This window comes from Amblyomma mixtum, chromosome 10 (assembly GCF_055824585.1).
Source record: "Amblyomma mixtum isolate Tamu chromosome 10, ASM5582458v1, whole genome shotgun sequence".
NCBI classification, from domain to species: Eukaryota; Metazoa; Arthropoda; class Arachnida; order Ixodida; family Ixodidae; genus Amblyomma; species Amblyomma mixtum.
This window is the reverse complement of record NC_143021.1, coordinates 123775532-123796431: the sequence shown is the minus strand read 5'-3', so window position 1 is coordinate 123796431 and position 20900 is coordinate 123775532. Positions and strand designations below refer to the sequence as shown.

General features: G+C 47.1%; 1 protein-coding gene and 1 long non-coding RNA gene across 3 annotated transcripts in view; both read right to left on the bottom strand.

The window, feature by feature from the left end:
- LOC149326842 (acetylcholinesterase-like) overlaps nt 1-20900 on the bottom strand; it is a 78995-nt gene that overhangs the window by 35152 nt on the left and 22943 nt on the right. The window lies entirely within an intron of this gene.
- LOC149326844 (uncharacterized) lies at nt 10-10584 on the bottom strand. Its single transcript, XR_016286184.1, has 3 exons — nt 10484-10584; nt 9338-9411; nt 10-134 (listed from the first exon to the last, which is right to left on the bottom strand). It is a non-coding gene; the product is annotated as an uncharacterized LOC149326844 (long non-coding RNA).

The following is a 20900-nucleotide window of genomic DNA, read 5'->3' as shown; positions in this document are numbered from 1 at the left end:
ACAGCCAGTTTTATTTTCTGTTCATGCTCCTCTTGCTCTTCTTTAGCCACTTGTCAATGCAGCTGGGCCCCATGAAACAGCCTTGTTGATGTACCACCGGTGCATGAGGGCTTGGGAAAACTGGGCGATGCACTCTGCAGAAAAGATTCAAATGAAAGAATTAAGATCCACAACTTTTTATTCTTGCCAGTATTAGAGTGCTAAAAAAGTAAACTCCGTATTGTGGCCACAGGAATAAAGTGAACCTAAATCAAGAACCACTGAAGCTATTCCCACTCAAGAAGAAAAATAATTTGAGGTTCTTATTCAATATATCGTATGCTCGTCATTAAGTACCATCATCAGCAGCATAACTAGCACCACTGCAAGACAAAGGCCTCTCCTATATCCGTAAACATAAGCCTGACGTGTGCCATAATGAGCAAAATAAAAAAGCCATCGTTTTTTGTCCTCTGAAGGCTTTTAGTGGGGTATTAATAAGAGGGACAATATAAAGGTAACATCAGAAGGGTGACTGCAGTAGCACAGCTGAGATGTCGCAGACGATACACTACGAAAAGAGGCATACAATCCATTGATACATCAGTTGCAAAAAATAAAAACAGCAGCAAACAAAAGGTAAAACAAACCAGTGTCAATGCTCCAAGCGATATCACTTATTTTCATAATTTTGAGGGACCACATGCAATGAAAATGTGGTGAGGTAGCCAATTTATTCTTTAATGGGAACAGGAAAAATTTCTTGATTTAGTGGTGATGGCATCCTGGTCTGAAGCGGGGCAGCAACAGTTAACATTAAGTTGTGGAAAAGTATTGTAGAGTATATGGAACACACCTAAACGAGCGATTTCCCCCTTTATGCAGTGATGTCTGGTGGTCACATGAGATGACTGATTACACATATGCTGTACCAAGTGTCGCTGTTGGATTAAGGGAGTTGTTGGCGTAGCTTCAAACAGTTTGGTGCAAAATTGAAAGAGCTAGGGAATACTTCAGTTTGGAATCAATCAAATTTTTATGCATAAACTGCGCAGCACGGCAAGAGCACACAGATCATGACATCTCCTGACAAACCCGAGTGCCTTTGTGGTGCCAGCAGCATGTATCGTGACATGCTCCAAGTATGTGGGGCTGCATCTGGTTAAGGTTTCTCCATGCCATTAACTCTAGAGGTGGGAAAGGAGGTCAATACGTTGTGACAAAACAATGCAGACAAGACAAGGAAAACGAAGGAATAAATACGATGGCATGAGTGCTGACTATCGCCAATGTGTATTGGAAACCACGTCAAAATATATACACTGTGGCCTAAAAAAACAACGAAAAAAGGGCACCTTGTGTCAACCACATTGCATGAGTTGAAAACAAAACAAAAACTGACAAAGAAGCATTTAAGAGCATGAACTCTTCCTTAGGAAGCGATAAAGAAGGTGTGCTAACACAGTGATTGCGGTTTTTTTTTTTAAATTTCAGCGGCCTCGATTATCTCACGCACAAACTTCTGTGTCTGTCAGGCAAAATGCAAACATGAATTCGGGTTCACAGCGGTTTAGGATCTGGCAAACAATTGCAATTGCGACAGTGAATCATCAAAGTTCTCCCGCAAGCTTTGTTCACATCGTCGTGGTGGTCTTTTAAACCTCTCAGTGACACACTGCCTGTTTTCCCAATGTAAACATAGCCGCATTTCAAGGCGTTCGAACACACTATGTCTTCTGTGCAGTGCGCGATGAGACTCTGATGGATAATCACGGTTGACTACAGGTACTGAAACTTCATAGGTTTAGAAAAACAATATCAACGCCAACTCGACTGCCTATTTAACCGGTGCGACCAATTGTGGATGTAGGGAACAGGTACGTACACACTTCCTTTTGGGAGTTACAGTCTCGACGGGGGCACAAAAGGAATGATTCAACTTCTGTTTAAAGCAATATCGGCTAAAGACACTGACAAAGGTTCTGAATATCCAGTAAAGGACAAACGGCATATGAGCTGGGCAAAACTGGATGTCATGGCAATCAAACAGGATTTCATTAAGGAATTTTTGAAGCAAAGGTTAGTGACACCTCTTGACCAGCTTAGACTGAACCGAAGGAAATGGTAAAAGTAGCTTGTTTTCCCTTGGCTCGTAACCCCAACAAGTGTAGCCACCCAAGATTGAGATCCAATAAATGTAATGACATATCCTCTATAATTTCAGTGGTGATTCAAAGTGGACTGAGGCTTTGACTGAACTCCTCTCTCACCTTAGACAATGCTTCGTCAGGATTGGAGATCCTGCAATAAGCCACGTAACAGCGGCGCTAATACAGTTTTTTTTGCAAAAACAAGCTATTCTGAAATGTAATAAAGGTGGACTGAAGGTATGAGCTTAAAAGTGCGACAAAAAAGTATTCACGAAAACGCCTGAGACGTTTGGAATGCCACTGCTCCATTTCGGTTAATGAATTCTTCAACACATTATTGATCCCGATTGAGGGATGGCGTAATATAAATCATTGATGTCAACATAGCACCCCATGAAACTGGTGCGAGAGTTATTGTGTAGAAACTGCGTTACTTTCTCTGCAGATTTTACACGAGAGGAGTCATCAATGCTCAGCAACTTAATTTTATGTCGCAAAGAGAAGGCGATTTGTTTCTGACAGGTTCCATTCTCTTAAACCCTCATAAACCCTCAAGGAGCAGTCACCTTTATGGGTCTTTGCGGTAAAGAAGATAGCTGGACAATTTTTCTTACTGAAGTTGATGGCATTAGCCTGGTGGTTAAACTCTAGATTGTTAATGTTTCTTGGCATTGGACTTTGCTTTTAACAAATCAGATAGTAAGTGGCACTCAAATTCAGAATACACTGCATCTGTGGCCTTGGAGTGAAAGGCGCCTTTCGATATGACCACAAAACCACCGTTTATCAGCAGTTGAAAGCAAGAGGGCCCACCCTCTTAAATACGACACAGTTCGGCCTGTGGGCAAGTTCCTAAAGAGGGTTCAAACCGTGACACTTCATCAAAACACCCCGAAACACACCTGTCACACTTAGGTCTGGGCGTGGAAAAGGCAACTCGTCAAACCATGGCAAGCATCTCCACAATAGTTCTCTTCGGAGGAACGGAAAATTTTGGTCCATGAGCACTTCAAGGACCAGACGATGCAGCGACTCAAAGCTGAAGGTGTGCACCTTGTTGTCAAACTCTTGTGCCTGAAAACAAGCCAGGGAGTGGCTGGTTGACGGTGTCACGCACCGTTGACCAGGTGAAAGCCATCTGGAATGCCACTTTGCAGCCACTTTACGCTCACTAGCCCGGAGCAGAGAAGCCAAGGCACGAGTGTCTGAAAACAAGGTGCACAATGTCGACGCTGAGTTGCTGCCTCGTCTGCTGCTTGAAGCATTTACGGGCCAAAATTTGCCATTGTTCCTTCGAAGAGGACTATTTTGGAGCTGTTTGCCATACTTTGACGTCTTGCCTTCCTGTGCCTGGACCTGAGCGTGACAGGTGTGTTTCAGGGGGCGTTGGTTGATGGGGTGTCGTGGTTTGAACCATGCCAGGAACTTGCCCGCAGGCTGAACTGTAACGGGTTTAAGACGGTGGGCCTTATCGCATTCAACTGCTGATAAAGAAGGTGGTTTTGTGGTCATGTCTAAAGGCGTCTTTCTGTCCAAGGCAACGGAGGCAGTTAATTCTGAGTTCAAGTGTCACACAGCAGCTTATTTGTTAATAGCAATGTCCAGAGCCCAGAAACTATGTAATAATCTAAAGTTGAACCATCTGGCTAATGTATCAACTTCAGCAAGAAACTAGCAGAGGTGCCAATGAGAGGTCAAAAGACCACCGTTACGATGCGAACAAAGCTAGCAGAGGGAATCTGATGTTTCACTTTCGCGACTGCGATCGTTTGCCACATCCTGATTGCTGTGAGGCGTAATTCACGTGCTGCATTGTGCTAGACAGACACAGAAAAGTTTGTGCATGAGATGATCGAGGCCACTGAAATTGTATAAAAAACGCAATCAATGTGTTAACACACCTTCTTTATCGCTCCCTAAGAAAGAGTTCATGCTCTTAAATGCTTGATATTCAACTTTCGTTTTGTTTTTGACAGATCCAAAGTGAATGTTACAAGGCGCCCTTTCTTCATTCTTTTTTTAGGCCACAATGTATATATTTTGATGTGCTTTCCAAAAAACCTTCTTGAAAGTCAGCACTCGCACCGTCGCATTCCTTCCTCATCTTTCTCTTCTTTGCGCTGTTTTGACACGAATTACAAACAAGCCCATTCATCCGTCTTGCAAAAGTCAATACAGTCAGAGTAGCTGAGATAGTTGGGGCATCCTTCTGAATAATGCAGTCATAAAGACAAGGTTGGGACATAAAGACAAAAACTGTTATTGAATGGCTAATATTAATGTACTTTAGTAATGTGCTTGGTTTGGTTTATGGGGGTTTAACATCCCAAAGTGACTCAGGATGAGGGGCGCCTTATGATTTTGCATATTGATATGCTGGGCTTCATAAGACAAGAAGTACAATAGTTTTTTAAGGCCAGCCGTAGAACAGGAAGCAATGAATCTACACTAATATCAAAGAATGAAGGCTCAATCATGAGAGTGTAGCTAAAAGGTTATAATGACAAACATGAAAAGCTTTGGAGAAATTGAAGTCGATGACACTTGCCTAAAATAAAGAATCTAAATTTGGGTGATAATCTGTTGTGAATTCAAAAAGTTGGATTGCACATGAGTAAAGAGAATGGGAGCCCTGATGACTGGTTTAGAAATATTAGTTTGAATTATGGTGGCAAGTAATATGCGGACTCATTTCGTGCTCTAACAGTTCATGCAAAATGCACATCAATAAAATAGGAGAACAGTTTGGGGATCAGAACGGTTTCCAGCCTTAATTATTGACAGGTCAGCTTCAGGTTGTCAGGGATAGAACCAAGAGGTTTGGATTCGCTAACAATAGACCCTTTAGAAAATTCAGCGCCATCTGGTGTGTGGCGCGCAAACCGCGGTACCTCCGCCATTACTTGGGCATACGCCTGCCGGTATGCGCTCGGGCCAGATTGGAAAGTACGGCGCCCGGCGAAGTCACAGCAAGCTCAGTTTTCTTGTTTCTGTGTCCTAGCCATGTTCCTTGACACTGGCTCTCTGCACCAAGCTATAGTCGCGATGCCGGCATGCTGCTGTGTGCCTTTCTGCAGCCAGCGCGGAGAAGAGACGCGCACGGAAGCAAGCTGTGTTTCCAGAGCACGGAGCGCACGGAGTAGCTGCATGCTTCATTCTTCTCGTCCGTGACCTGTTCGTTTTCGCATTAAAATAAATTATATAAGTATTGAAAGAGCAGCGAAAGGTTCCTTCTACCGTGTAGCCGCTCCGCTGTATAGTGAGCACAAAAATAAAGATGCCACCTTCGGCGCACTCGAGTACATGCATTCCGATGCTGGCGACTGTTTCGGCGCGTCAGAAAATCAAAACGTAGCTCAAACGCGCTTGTTTTGGATTTTCAAGCATCCACGTCCATTCATAGAGAGTTCCGTGTGCACGAAAGAGAGCACGACGATGCGGCGCGGCGAGGAGCGCCGTCGTTCTCTCCGTTGCGAGCATGCAGCAAACGACGGCGACATAGGCGGAGTGCAGCAGCAGCAGCTTTGTGTTTTCTTTCGGTCAGGGCCTATGCACTCTGGCTAAGGCAGGAGACACATGTCCGGCAACACGCTCCGGTCGCCGCTTCTGAACTGCCACACCACAGCAAGCAGGGACACACGCAGCGGCAAGCACTGCTGCGCCGCTCTGCCCAAGCTCCGCCCACAACCGGTGTCGCACTTCGCCGCAGCGCAGCAGTGCCTGAGCGCTGCTTGGCTTGGTGTACAAATATTGCAAGAAAAAACGGCATCGCCTTGTTACCAGAAAGACTGCCAGCTATACTCGAGCGGCGACAAAGCATGCCAGCTGATGTTGCGAGCTTTCGGCAACAGCCCCGCTCGCGGGCGCTCCGGGCGATGAGCTCTGCGGCTGCCTGTCTACCGTGGTCGTCGCTAGGCCTATAGGCTGCTTCGCATCGAAGCGGCAGGGGCCGGCGCTTCGGAAGTCGCCTGCGCTATGATTGAAGGCCTATTCTTCACTCCGCTTTGCTGTCAACGGCATCATCTCACAATAAAATAATAGTATGGTCAATTTCTACGGCGCCTTCAGCAGCGGAGCTAGCGGGAGCCAGTCGAGCCGGACCCCGGCGTCGGGCCAGCGGCAGCTTCGAGGCGGTTCTCGCAACAAATTCGCTCGTACCACAGTTGTCACTTTTACCAGCAACTCGGTATTGACCAATGACCCAGAAATACGGTATCTTTTCTCATTTCCCTATCCTAGGGTTTATTATTTACGTCGAGAACACTCATTAGCTCGTTTTTATGACGCCGGCAGAAGTGATCCAAGCCGGCCGGCAGGCTCGGCTTACTTCACGTTCGCACAAGAAAATACAAAACAGCCATGCTACCAGAAAGGATGGTTGCTAGATTCTAGCAACGACAGGATGCCTGTGCTAGAGTGGAGCTTTCGGCAACGACACCGCCTGCGGCAACGCCGGGCGACGAACTGCGCGCTGGTCCCCGACTGCCCTAGTCGTCGCTAGGCATAGATGGTGTACAACTACAACGCGACTTGTTTCGCACCGACGGCTAGCGCACCGGCACTGCTGATCGAGCGCCCGTATCCGGATCCACACGCATTTCGCCCTGCAGTGCGCCTGCTCGTAGTCGAGTCCGGTCCAAGTGTTGTTATCCCTCCTTTATCGACAGTAGATTCGACCTGCAGGGTGACACGGCAACGCGCACTGTCGACGGATCGCATTGATACCGGCTTGTAGCTTCGCTGAGAGGTGCGGTCGGACGATAGGAGTCCAGAAGCCTTTCCGAAAATCCGCCGGGAATGACTCAGGTCCCTCGACCACTGCAAATTTTCCGCCTGTCAACGGATCGCAGTAATACCGGCTTGTAGCTTCGCTGAGAGGTGCGGCCGGACAATAGGAGTCCAAAAGCCTTTCCGAAAATCCGCCCGGGATGACAGTCAGATCCCTCGACCACTGCAAACTTTCCGCCATCGCTTTCACAAACGCAACCAGACATGCCACAAGGTGGAAACTAGTGCAAAGGCTGTGCAGAGCGCTACAGCTGCGCGTCTTCCAGCCAAAGGCGCCCAAAATATGGCGCCCGGCGCCGACGAAAGTTGCTGATGATGATGCCTGCCGAGTTGCCAGACTGAATTTTCTAAAGGGTCTATTATTGGTAAAATCTGTCTTCAGATATCCTCAGTAGTTTAAAGTATGTCAGAAGGCTTCTCACACAGCCCTCAGGTACTCGAAAGCTTGTGCTTATCAATGACTGTCGAGACGTGATGAGAAGCAATGGTTAATGCAGTGAAATGGGTAACAAATAACTGATTTTTCTCAAGAAAGTGCCCACGGAATATGCTGTCAAACAAATTCCCAAGGATCCTTCAATTAAGCCCAAAATGACAGTTTATGGGTAGCCACTTTGTTATAACCATCACATACAAAAAAGAGACACCAGAAGCCCTCCTTATTCACTGAAAACAAGGGAGAATTATGAGACATCATTCCGGCACACAAAATCACACGGATGAAGAGAGTAGACTTCATGGACACCATATTGCAACTGAGGTTTATTCCACAACACAGGCTTTTTATGTGCAAAGGGGTACTAGTGATCCCTGGAGCTGAAAAGTATTTCCGCGACCAGATAACAATTATTCAGGACGGCAAAAACCAAAACACAAAAAAACATAGGGGCAAAGGTATCTTGCCACTCACATTCAACACATCGGCACGCGTATGCATCACCTACCTTGCTGATCCAGCAAACATATTTGCCTCCAGATAATCTATTTCTTTTTCTGGTACGCTGCAGAAGGGCTGCTGACGTAATTCTCTTTTTCAGCAGATACAAAAGGCTTAAAAAATTTCCGAGCTCTTTCAAGTGCTAAACTTTCACAAGGCATGTGTTTCTTTCAAAAACGCCTTGCATGCGCGCTTGTGCGAGCAAAGGCGAATGTGCTCAGCTAAATGACCTCAGCCACTTAATGAATCAGCTATCCTGCGATGTTCAAGCAAGCGTTCATTGATGCAAGCCTCGTCTGTCTAATGTAATGTTTGCCACAGGCAAGGAGGACGCTGTACACCATGCCAACCTCATGTTTAACGAGGGGTTTGGTGTGCTTAGTTTTGTAGGCAGGCTTTTTCGTAACGTCATTTATCAGGTCGCACATGCATCCCAGCTTTCCCAAGCTGAAAATACGACACGTACATCGTGTTTGTCACTGGCCTTCTTGAGGCGGTGTGACACCTGATGGCAATAGGGCACAATGACAGGTTACTGTTGCGAATGTGCGTTGTCTTCCGGCTTGCGCTGCCCAGCACACTTCATCTCTCGAACCTGGCTTTCTACCACTAAGGCTACAATTTCTCCTGTGAAAACTGCCTGCTCCAGTCTCCTTACTTGCGCATTGATGCTGTCAAAGAGTCGTGACAGCGTCAATGCCGAAGTAAGGCGACTGGAGCAGGCAGGCAGAAAAAGAAAAAGATTATCTCAACGAAAATGTGTGTTGGGTCAGCCAGGTAGGCAATGTTTAGTCACGCCAATGCATTCAACTTGAGTGACAAGTTAACCTTACGCCTATGTTTTTGTTTTTGCAACCTTGAATAATTGTTACCTGGTCGAGGAAACACTTTTCAGCCACAGGGGTCACTAGTACCACTTTGCATGTAAAAAGCTCATGTTGTGGAGTCAACCTCAGTTGAAGTCTGGGGTCCATGGAGTCTATTCTCTTCGTTCATGTGTTTTTGTACACTGGAATGATGTCTCATAATTCTACCCAGAACCAATTATCTCAGCTCTCCATGCTCAGCAAAAACAAGGCAGCAGTAATGAAACCAGTTCTCATGTGGGAACTTTTTCTTTTACATCTGTGACCTGCGATGAGTGGCATAAAAACACATATTTAAGTTAACACACATGAATCATAATGATAATATTCGTAGTCAAATAGTATCACATAATGCAGCCAAAAACATGCAGACATTTCGCACTTCATGCATAGAATGCAACGGTTAAAAGACGAGCAATATTGAATGTAAAACTTCAAATGGCCTGCAACCGGCCCATTCTGACAGCATCCTAATATTACTTATATAAACATGTAAACATGTCAGGCCAGAGCTATCCAAACTGCTCCAAGCAGTAGCATTAAGGAAAAGAGCAATGAAAGTAAGAGAACATTTCATGGCAACAACAAAAACAAAGCACAATGCAGTAACAACTTACAACACAGCTTTTGACTTCATCTGGTGGCCACAAAATCCATGCCATTGATTCGGACTGGAAGACAGATGTGCCACCTGCGGATACCAATTTCCCATTATCACTATGACAGGAGTACAAAAACAAGCATGCGAACTCGGTTTAACAGTGAATATCACATGAATGTAAAAAGATCAGGAAAAATATATTTGCCCAAGAATACGCCTCAATACAAAGGAAAACTACCCTGTTTAAAATGCATCAGTTCCCCTAGCACTAGTAAAGGAATCTTGCTATGAGCAAAACAATTTGCGTTCGAAAGCATAGATAAACATCGTAATAACTGAGACAATTATTGCGTCACTTCTTTTCCTCAGAAACCAATTTTCAAACAGCAGATGATCGAAATGCAAGATACTATACTCTGGGTAGCCAGAAACGCTATCGGCATCATAAAAAAAAAATATGTTCACATACTGATTTCAAAATTAGATCCTGACGGCCGGAAATTAACTTTCGTTAGTAACTGCAACCTGAGACAGTGCTTCATTTATAGTGGGGTTTGAATTCAGATGCGGAAAATGGCCACTGATCGCATTGGAGGGTTCCGGATTAATTTAATCCACCTAGAATTTCTTAACATGAGCTGACATCGCACAGCACAGGGGCATTCTTTTTTTCATTTCACCTAAATCGAAATGCGGCTACTGCCATCAGGATCGACCCCACGACCTAAGGTTCAACACTCTAGGGCCAAGCAAAAACCGCGGCGAATAAAAAGTGTTTCAATCCCCCTCAAAGTGCTAACGCTATCTTGAAAGACAATCATACATTTTACGCACAGCCAAAGTGCCGGTCCTTGAAACGTGCGCGGTGGTGTGAACAAGCATGGGCAGAAACGCGTAGAACGAGGCATATACGTGGACAAATCTGTGCTCAACAAGAAACAAAACGCGCAAACATGCGCATACCAAAATCATGCAAAGCTAGCGCACGCACGGTCGCATCCCCTTTGCCAAAACAAGTACCAACAGCGACAGAGCAACTCACCGCGGCGACAACAAAAACGCCTTAAACGCTTTTTATAACATTGAACACGAATACTGCAGCAGTACGACAGGTCACCGTTCCAGCATTATATGCTTCGGATAAAGCACGAGTACTGCTTACCTTTTCAGATGATTGCGTAGTCGTGCAGAACGCTGTTTGCCTTCGTGTCACGGGCACTACACCAACCAGTGAGAGTTCAGCACGAGTGCTACGTAGCCGGCACACTCTACCACGCAGTCACACAGAAGAAAATATTCCAGGCCTTATTTGGAACATTTCCACCGCGACAGTGCCCGCGCGTCTTTGTGCCTGGACACCCATCCTGGACTACACAGAGAAGCGCACAGACTGAAACGTTAGAGAGACCAGAAAAATTACCCTTTGCCTCGAATAGGATACGTCGACAGCACTGCGCGATTGTGCACCCTTGTGCCAGAAGAAACACACGCAAACCACAACACAGTTCACGACGGCTCACAATCCAAGTAGCGAAATGTAGCAAGCCCCGAAGCGCGACGCACGCGACGCAGCACCCGAACCGCCATGAGGGTTATACAGAAAAACAGCTACCGGCAGCCACCTGGCGGTGACAACCAGTTTCTGTTTCGGTTTCGTTGTGAAAAAGCTTGTATCCTACTTTTTATTTTATTTTCGGTATTTTTATTGGGTATTCAGCCGTATCGGCATCCACAGATATTGCAGCGATTGCGAGCAATTACCACTGGTAGAAACGCGCGAATTAACGACCTGTTGCTTGCGCTGCGGTTGAAAAATGCATGAGTTCTCACGGCAGTATCGCTTGCTGCTTTGCTCATTCACGAAATTACATGCCGATTTCTGTTTGTATGGGGAAGTTTTTTTTTTATGTTGATGGGAGATCAGCAAGGCTAACAAAGTACCCAACGTAGCAGTCGTAGAGAGCAGGTTGTCGTAAAAACATGGTGACGCTGTTTGATCGGCAGCATGACGTGCGAGGCGGCAGCGTTGAAACGCGCGTCGAGAGAACAACCTCCATGGTATATGCTTTCTTGAGACTACAGTTAAGGTGTGCATTTCCTATAGTGGAGTTCTCTCTTCCAACGTGAAAACCAAATCAATTCTTGGTATGAAATATGCTGTGTAATTTAGATCCTCATATTGTGTTTATATATATCTGCATTTCTGTTTTGAAAAACAGTGTTGTACTGGTAATTGTGTACCAAGGTGCATGTATAAAAGTGCAGCCTTGTCGAAATATTCTGTGTATATATTTGTATTCGTAACCCTACTACAAAGAAGCTGTGTAGCCAGCTATGTGTTTAACAATTTTGTTAATTGAATTAGTAATGTCTTGAAATGCACGCTCAATAAAATTTTCTGAATGAAATTGAGTGTTTGGATTCAGGCATGCAGGGCTCTGCAAACCTGCAATTTATTATTTTGTGAACAATGAAGGTAAACTTTTTCTCAAATGTTTTGCTAATGGTAATCTAAGCCCAAGTATATAAGTCGTTACTTTTTAAAAAAATTTTGTGAAATTGTCAAGTCAACAAATGCACGTGTAAAAAAGAGAAATTTGTCTTGCAGTTTTTATTCTAACAGCATAAAGTGCCAAGTGTACGTTTGATGGATTGGACCCACTGAGATTGTTAGTGCACTGATGAGTTTCATTTTGTCAACCATATAGGCACATGCATGCAGTATCTGCTGCCGAGCATCGGCCATTCAAATGCAGCCATGGTTTGTGCCATGCCAAACAAGTAGGTACAGTCGCGGGTAAAAAAGATTAGCACACATGACGGAACACCAGAGGGCCGGAATGACAACGCCTGGCACTGGGGGTGGCGGAGAGTCTGATAACGAGAGTGCCGGACCGTTCCCATTCTACAGTATTAAGGGGGTCTGCCACGGACAGTAAAATTACTGCGGACTGCCACGGACACCAAAATTACTGACTAAAAGCAGCGCTATCATCTATTGTTCCCGCGAGTTCCTTTTGACAAACCATCGCGGACATAAAAAAACAGTAATAAAAAGAAGCAATCTTTGCTTACGATAACCGAGCCAAAATAAATTCCGCAAGCACAGTCACGTAGGGTCGGCACTTCAACGCTCGGGCGGTGCACGCTTGATAAAGCTTACTTCCTGCCGTCCCCCCTAGGCTGCAAACATGGAAACTGCCCGTTAGGCAGTTCTGCGTACCGCAGCGCCGCGTGGTGAGATATACGAATTCTGATCGCCAGTGATCTGTGCTAATATTTTTTCTCGCGACTATACACATCCATAGGCTCCCACCGTGGTTTCCACATAGTCCAGTGTTGCCTGCCAGGCCCATCGAGATAATCACGATGGATACCACCAAGGCCATCCCGTCCCATCGTGTTCACTGAAGTGTCCAGCGTGGTTTCTATTCAGCCCAATATTGTTTACTGAAAGTGCCACTGCAGCCACCAAAATTTCCACTCAATCCAGGGTGCCCAACGTCGCCATTAGTGCATCCAGCATCTCTCCCATTCGCTCCACCAGCACCCAACGTGGAAACCACCACTTCCATTCGGCCCACCGTTTTCTCCAACGTGGAAACCAACACTTCCATTCGGCCCACCGTTTTCTCCAACGTGACTTTTGCTGGAATTTTCAACAGAGGAGCGTGACCTCAGAATCTTGAAGCCTAGTCACAAAAAAATATAAGGGAAAGCATCATGACAGATAGGCCCTCGCGTGACAAGACAGCGGTAGCTCTTAGCCGGATTTCGGTTTCTGTTTCGCTCTCTTGTTGTATTGTGTCAGACGACCAACACGGCAGCGCTAGAAATTTGTCAAGCGCACACAGGCCATGGAGCTTGGAGATTTGTATGCGCCGCGAGGCCAGTGCCTCAGTGCCACCGTGTTTCGTGAAGTGCGGCTGGGTCGCCTGAGCTGCGCAATGAAATACTGCGTGCCGGGATGCAGGATCCGTTCGGAAGAACGCCGTCCTGGGGGCCTTATCAGAATCGCAAACAGTTAACTCTTGCTACTGTCACTAACAGCAGCGCCTGCCAGGTCGCAGTAATGAAAGCTGCATTATTCTATAGGACGGTATCTTCCATCGTCTTCCGACAAGGGCAGCCAGTTCTCGAACAACGGCGTGAGCCCACATCACCGCGTCAACTCGGAGCATCGGCTCCGAAACCGACAAATAAGCTAAAGTCGAGGGCCGGGAGACCCCTCGCAGGGGCAGACGTAAAGCCGCCGGCACTCTCTCTCGACAACGAGAGAAATAATTTACTTCTGCATTTCACGCCGGGACCGCGTATGTGCGCGAGCGTATTCGGCGCGACTTGTGACTCGAGAATAGCGGAGAACGGCGGGCCCATGGGCGGGCCGAAGTCCGCCTGCCCGAGAAATAGAGTCTTGCGCAGCGCACCGGAGCGCTCGTTAAACACGCCCGTCGGCCGTGAGCGCTGTGGAAGCCACTGCGCCCTTTTTAGAGGCTCTTTTTCTTTGCCTACTCTCGATGCGCTGAAATAAACGCTTCGTATGTGTGTATAACGACGAAAAGAATTCCTCTCCAGTCTCTTTATGAACCACAGTTAAACAGTGACGAGGTCGCGGCCGCACGCCGCTGGGAAAAATACTGAATTCTAGTGACATTCAAAGTGGGCATGAGCAATTTGTATTTCTAACAAGACCACGAAAACGCCTCTTCACGTCGGTACTGGAGAACCGTACACGTATAGCGTACAGCGGCCTTAGTTCAAATGCGCACAGTGCCCACCGACGAACCCTTTGATGAAATGTTTACTTGATGTTTTCTACAGTGCACCCAAAAACTCAAGAGCATAATCAACAGAAGTGTTGAAACGCGGAGCCTTCAGACAACCTCGAGCTCGGTACACATTCCGCCAAAGCTGCAAGACAGGCGATGCGCTTCTGCGCTACATCTGAGCACGGACGTTCAGTAAGAAGTGCCGCGACCAAAGCTGGCTGGCAGTCTGGTAACTGTGGAGGGCCTATTTTCAAAGAGTCAGTGCGCGAAAGGGCCCTCGGCAGCGGCGTCAGAGGAGGATGGCTTGCACAGGCTGATCGCGTGACGTGCTCCCTCCTAGTTTTTTTTTCCTCCATCCCTAGGCCTATGCTCCTTGCGCCGGTATGCACTTCAGTCTAGGAATTTTCATCAAAGTGCGCGAGGATCAGAGGGGACTGTAAACGATGCTTAAGTTCTTTGAAAGGTTCCGCTTCCGGCGCTTCCCATTTAAATGGTAGTAGGCCTGCCTTTGGCAGTTGAATGAGAGGATCGGCGATTCACGAAATGTTCTTGAAAAATCGTCATTAATACGACCACAGTTTGAGGAATCAGCGCAAATCTTTCTTATCGGCCCGAAGTGGAAACAGTGCGATAGCAGCTATTTTCTGCGGGTCTGAGCGTACTCCCTGCTTGCTAACAATGTGGCCTAGAAACAGCAGCTCTTCATAAGCAAAACTGGCAATTTTATGCTTTCAAGGTAAGAAAGGATGACTGGATTGCCTCTACTACTTTTCGAAGCCTCTTTAGGTGCTCTGCAACGTTCGAGGCGAAGGTAACCACGTCATCTATATATACCAGAGAAATTTTCCAATTGAGAAATGGCATCACTTTGAGCTTTAAGAGGCCATCCGGAGCGATCAATGCGGTCTTCGAGAAATACCCGGCTTTGGAGAGCCGGTCTTGTGTGTCGTCGACGCAGGGGAGGGGGTAGGCGTCCTTCTTTGTTATGTTGCTGGTGATACTGGTGTTGGTGGTAATCAATGCAGAATCGGAGTGAACGGTCTTCCTTCCTCCCTAGAACTTCCGGCGCCACCCAGGGGCTCTTTAAAGCCAGGATGATGTCTTCACGAAGCATTTCTTCCACTTGTTCAAGACGTGTATCCGCTGCCTGGCCTCGATGACACGCTGGGCATCCTGAAGGGGGACCGCTCTTTTTCCACCTCGGATCATCTCTCGGGAAACTGGCAGGAAACCGTTCACCCCGACGACGCGGAAAAGACTACGTTTGTGACGCCCTACGGCCTCTACCAGTTTAACCGCATGCCCTTTCGTCTCTTGAGTGCTCCGGCCAATTTCCAGCGCCTCATGGACCGCGTTTTGGGCCATATGAAGTGGACGATGGCGTTGGTCTATCTAGACGACGTAATTTTCCATGCGGCTACTTTTGACGAACACCAGCGACACCTCAAACTTGTCCTCGAGGCCTTTAACTCTTCTAGCCTCCGCTTGAAGCCGAAAAAACGCCTCTTCGGTTTCGCGGCAGTGGCATACTTTGGTTACGTTTTCACCCGGCATGGCATTCGTCCCGATCCGTAGAAGATGCAGGCGCTCACGGCTTACAAAGCTCCCACCACTCACAAGGAGCTGAAAAGTATCTTTGTATTTGCCTCCAATTTCCGTCGCTTCATTCCAAATTTTGCCACGTGAAGCGCTCCGATGAGTACCATGCTGAAGCAGAATGCCACGTGGAGCTGGGCAGCGGCCCAACAGCTCGCGTTCCTGGATGTCAAACATGCCCTCCCCGAACTTCCTACGTGGCTCCATTTCGATGAATCGGCCCCAACCATCCTCCACGCGGATGCCAGCCATGATGGATTCAGCGCAGTCCTCCTGCGTGGAATACGAGTCTGCCGACCAGAGGGCCCTTGCTTATGCCAGCCTCCAGCTCTGATATTGAACGCCGCCGGCATTCTTTCGAACTGTAATGCCTCGCCGTCGTCTGGGCGATCGAGAAGTTCCGACCCTACCTATATGGCCGGAACTTTACTATCGTAACGGACAATAACGCGCTCACTTGGCTGTAGTGTGTCAATCATTCTCATGCAACGATTACGAATGCAACTTCAAGAGTACGATTTTACAGTAGTGCATCGACGCGGTTCTGCCCGTTAAGATGCTGATTTCCTGTCTCGTCACCTTTGTTCTGTGACATACTTAACGGATCGAGGACTGCGCAAGCTCAACATCCCAACACTGCTGCCATAATTCGCTTCTTTAGGACCACTGCCGGCCGACGCCACCGCACACTGCGCCTGATATATGGGGCATAGAATACTGTATTGTTCCATGTGAAGCGGCTCCGTGCTCGACCTCCCGTGCGGTTGCCAGTGGTGCCGGAATTGCTTCGATCGCAGGTCTTGCGCGGCTTGCACGACGCTTCCAAGGCGGGTCATTTTGGCAGCGGCAAGACCTATGCGGGACGGTCGGAGTGTTTTTGGTGGCCTAACATGTTTTGGGACGTCTAGCAACACGTGGCATGCTGCCAGACTTGCCAGTACAGGAAGGGGTCCCCGAGTTCCAAGGCCACCGTTGCGGGCTTTTCGCCTCCGTGTTTACCTTTGGAGTTGGTTGGACTCGACTATCTGGGCCAGTTTCCAAAGACGCGCGCCGGCAGCCAGTATGTGCGGGTAGCAATCGTCTACTCCAAGTGGGTCCAAGCACCGCCCATCCCTGACACGTCGTCCGCTCATGCCGTCTTGCTTCTAGAACGGCTTCTCGTACTTCGCCAAGGTGTGCCCCCTCGCCTCATCACGGACCGTGGCAGCTGCTGTATGTCTCATGAGTTTGAGCGAGCCCTACGCTCTTTCGGCATTGCGCATTCCACCACGTCCGTCATCCATCCGCAGTGCACTGGCCTCGTGGAGCGCGTCAACCTTACCCTCACAGATATGCTTGCGTCCTGCGTCGCTGCGTCCCACACAAACTGGGACCGTTTTGTTCCTGCTGAGACTTTCGCCGTCAACACTGCGGTGCAGGAAACTACGCACGTGACGCCGCTCTCCGTCGTCTATGGTAGAACGCCCTCCATCCCCCTCGACGCACAGTTGGAACTGTCCCGCCTCACTAAATCTCACCGACATTCCGCCCAACGGCTTCGTCCCACCCCCCTCGACGCCCAGCGCAACAACCTCGAAGATCTGCCAGAGCATCGCCCATGCGGTGTACACCACATTTTTCCGGGGCATGTGTCGCACATGAAGCGCTATGTCTCCGGCGCCCGCAATAAGCTCGACTTGGCTACCGGGCCCCGTTGGTCGGTTGCAATGTCATCGGCAGCGTCGACGCTTAATCCTGGCTCCATGCCTTCCTCAAAGCGTACAGCTCCATAACGGGGACCTAGCAATGTGCGCGCGTCGCCTTGAAGAGCGCCCACAGTAGGAGGTCGCACTGGTCCCATTGGATTGAGGTCCGCCTCCGGTGTGACTGCATCGCTTCGGGACCTCATGACCGTCGGACGGCCTCCCCCGGCTGGGATTTTTGTTCGGTCATTCCCTGTGGAGTCTGTGCTTTCGTGTTTGAGTGTGTTCGGGCACACTTGGTGCGTTTCCTTACCCTCCCATCTTGCCCCTCTCTCCTCACCCCCCACCGGCGGAAAGATCTAACGGGCAAAGAGGAAGGCGCCCTGCCGCCACAGGACAGGCACGAGAACAAAGCGCAGGGTCGAGAGCGTGTTGAAGAAAACTATCGGCAAGAGGACGCTGGTCTGCGGTTGGTCGCAGAACTGGGTTTCGCTGTCTTGTGCCGACCAACACCGTAACAATATCTCGTCACAGGAAGGAATTGACGTTGATCTGATAGCATACCGATATTCTTCACTGAAGTTGGTCAGCAGTACTTCAGCTTGGCCATTGCGGAAATGTGCGATGCCTCTTGCGATGTCGATTCCTCGGTCACGAAGCAATTGCATGTTCCTCTCGATAGTGGCTTCAGCGTCATTGATTTCCGTGACGCCTAAGGTGATGATGACGCTTGAGCGAGGTGGTGAGCTCACTTGTTCCTCCAGGACACACTGGGAACGTTATCTTCCATAGAGAGAGAGAACGAAAAGAATGGAAAGGCAGGGAGGTTAACCAGGAAATGCGCAGTTGACTTCCCTACACTTGGGGAGGGGAACAAAGGGGAAAAAAGGAAAAAGAGCAGCAATGAAATGAGTTTTCTAAGTGTCCAGCGATCACTATGTCACGGGGACAGAGGGCGCGCACTGAAAACTTAGATTATAGACGGGAATACAACCCCGAGTCCCTTAAATATATCAGGAGCGCTTTCACTGCTTTCCTTTGTGCGGAAGGTTGTGTCCAAGGGCCCAGAACGTTGGACTCTGTTAAAGGACGCGAGTCCAAGCTGTACAGAGTAGCAATTAGGAAACCGCGCTCTCGCTCAAAACGAGGGCAGTAACAGAAGGTGTCCGATCGTTTCATCACAACCGCACTGGTCACACGCTGAAGAGTCTGCCATTGCGATGAAATGGGAATAGGCGTTTGTGAACGCCACTCCCAGCCACAAGCGGCACAACAGCTTAGCATCACTGCGGGGGAGGCCAAATGGTATATGATGTCGAAGCAAGAGGTTTCAGTGGTGCGAGCGGGGTGTCCAACCTCCAGGGGCAGACGACGACGTTACAGTCAGGTTTTGGGCGAGTAGTTGAAGGTGCCTTGCTGCGTCAGCTCTTGTCACTGGTATGCGGACACTGTTGGTTGTATCGTGAGCCGATCGAGCAGCATCGTCAGCTAAAGCGTTACCAACAATGCCGCTATGGCCTGGTACCCATTGGAAGATGATTTCATGATCTTGTTCGATTGCCTGGTGGTGCAAATATCGTATCTCAGCTACAAGTTGCTCATGGTCGCTATGTCTCAAGTCCGATTGAAGACATTGTAGGGCAGCTTTTGAATCACAGAAAACAACCCACGTTTGAGGTGATTGTTGTGAGATATACAGTACCGCCTCAAGAAGTGCGGCCAATTCTGCTCCAGTAGAGGTAGTTCGATGCGAAATATGCTGGTGAATTTGAGTCTGTCGCGCAGGAACGACCACACCCTTACAAAAATGGATATCAACTTTCTTTAGAATTTGTATTAACATTCTATTGACTCTAGTAACCTTGTAGTAACTTTTACATTTTATCAACAATTGTTCATACAACGTTGGTAGAAGTTACTTCTTTGTTACTTAGTTACTTTGTTACTAAAGTTACTCCTGTCAATAGAAAGTTACTAGAAAATAATTTTTACATTCTATGCACCTTTGTCAATACAAAGTTGGTAGACTGTTACTTCTTTGTATTTACTCCTGTCAATAGAAAGTTACTAGAAAATCTGGGTGCAGTTTGACACGTTGAGAGAAATAAATGAACAAACTGCATGGTGTTCGAGGTGATTAACACTATCTTGTTCGCATAATCGTGACGACATCGTACCGGATTGCATGGTGGAATCTGTTGCAGCTAGTCAACAACTTCACTATATCGAAAAGCGACCAACATTATTCGCAGCAAATGCGTTTGGAATGTAATCAGGATATGGGAAAACGTTTTAAAACAGAAGATATATTCCATTTTAATACTTTATGTACTTTACGTACTGTTGTGAGCAGAAATACTCTAGAAAGTGACAAAACATTTTTGGTCATGCGAATAGATGCCTCAAATCATGTACTGTAGGCGATCACTTCAAAGCTATTAAAACAACCTTGAACACGAAACAAACATTACACTCACATTCTCTTAGCCGAACATATTCTATTAACATTCGTTGTTAGGAAGTTCATACAATTTTCTTACTGCTTTCTATGGACTGCTGTCACTAGAAACATACTAGACACAGACAGAACGTTTTATAATGAGAATAAATGCCTAAATTAATTAAGTACTCTAGCCTAACACGTCAATGCAACTAAAGCAACCTTGAACACGAAACAAACATTTGCAGTCACATTTTCTTAGGGCATATTTCATCAACATTTGTTGATAGAAAGTTCATACAATTTTCTTACTGCTTATATACTGCTGTCAATAGAAATATACTACGAACCGAGAAATCATTTTGGTGATGCGAATAAACAAATAAAAGCCTAAAATAATCAAGTACTGTAGCCGACAACTTCAAAGCGGCAACTTAACTAACCTTGAAGACGAAACAAAAATTTGCAATCAGATTCCCATAGCCGAGCACACTGTGGTTTTTTAGAAATTTCAGTTCAATTTTCTCAATACTAGCTTTACTGCTTTCGAATTTTCGAGTGCGGGGAAAAGAGCAAAGTTGATAACAGAACATTTATCCCGAAATTCAGAAACGTGCCTTGAATTGAAGACATTTAGTGACAATTTTTGATTGTATGAAGTGTACGAAAAAAGTTACCAGCAAACGAAATTTTGGTACAAAGTGAATGAATTCATAGAATACTCAAGTATTATTGCCTCGCACTTCAAGGAAATTAAAAGAACTTTCTAAGAAAAGGTAGGAGTTAGTGACATATTGTGTTACATAAGCGCAATGATGACTTCGTTACAGCGAATCAGTTTCACTGATGGCTCATTCTACACGAAAACAATGCTTTCTGATGCGTAGTCAGCCTTAAATTCTGTACTCAGGCAGTCATTAAACAGATTTAACATTTCAGAACTAACAAAGAATTTCAGCAGAGCTGTACAACAACTCTGCCAATTCGAAACACGTTGGTGTTGCTATTGCTGTAATTCTTGATAGGTCATATTTTAACGTGCAGTTGAACAGTGATGTACCGTACGACGGTGCTAAAGCACACTAGCGTTAA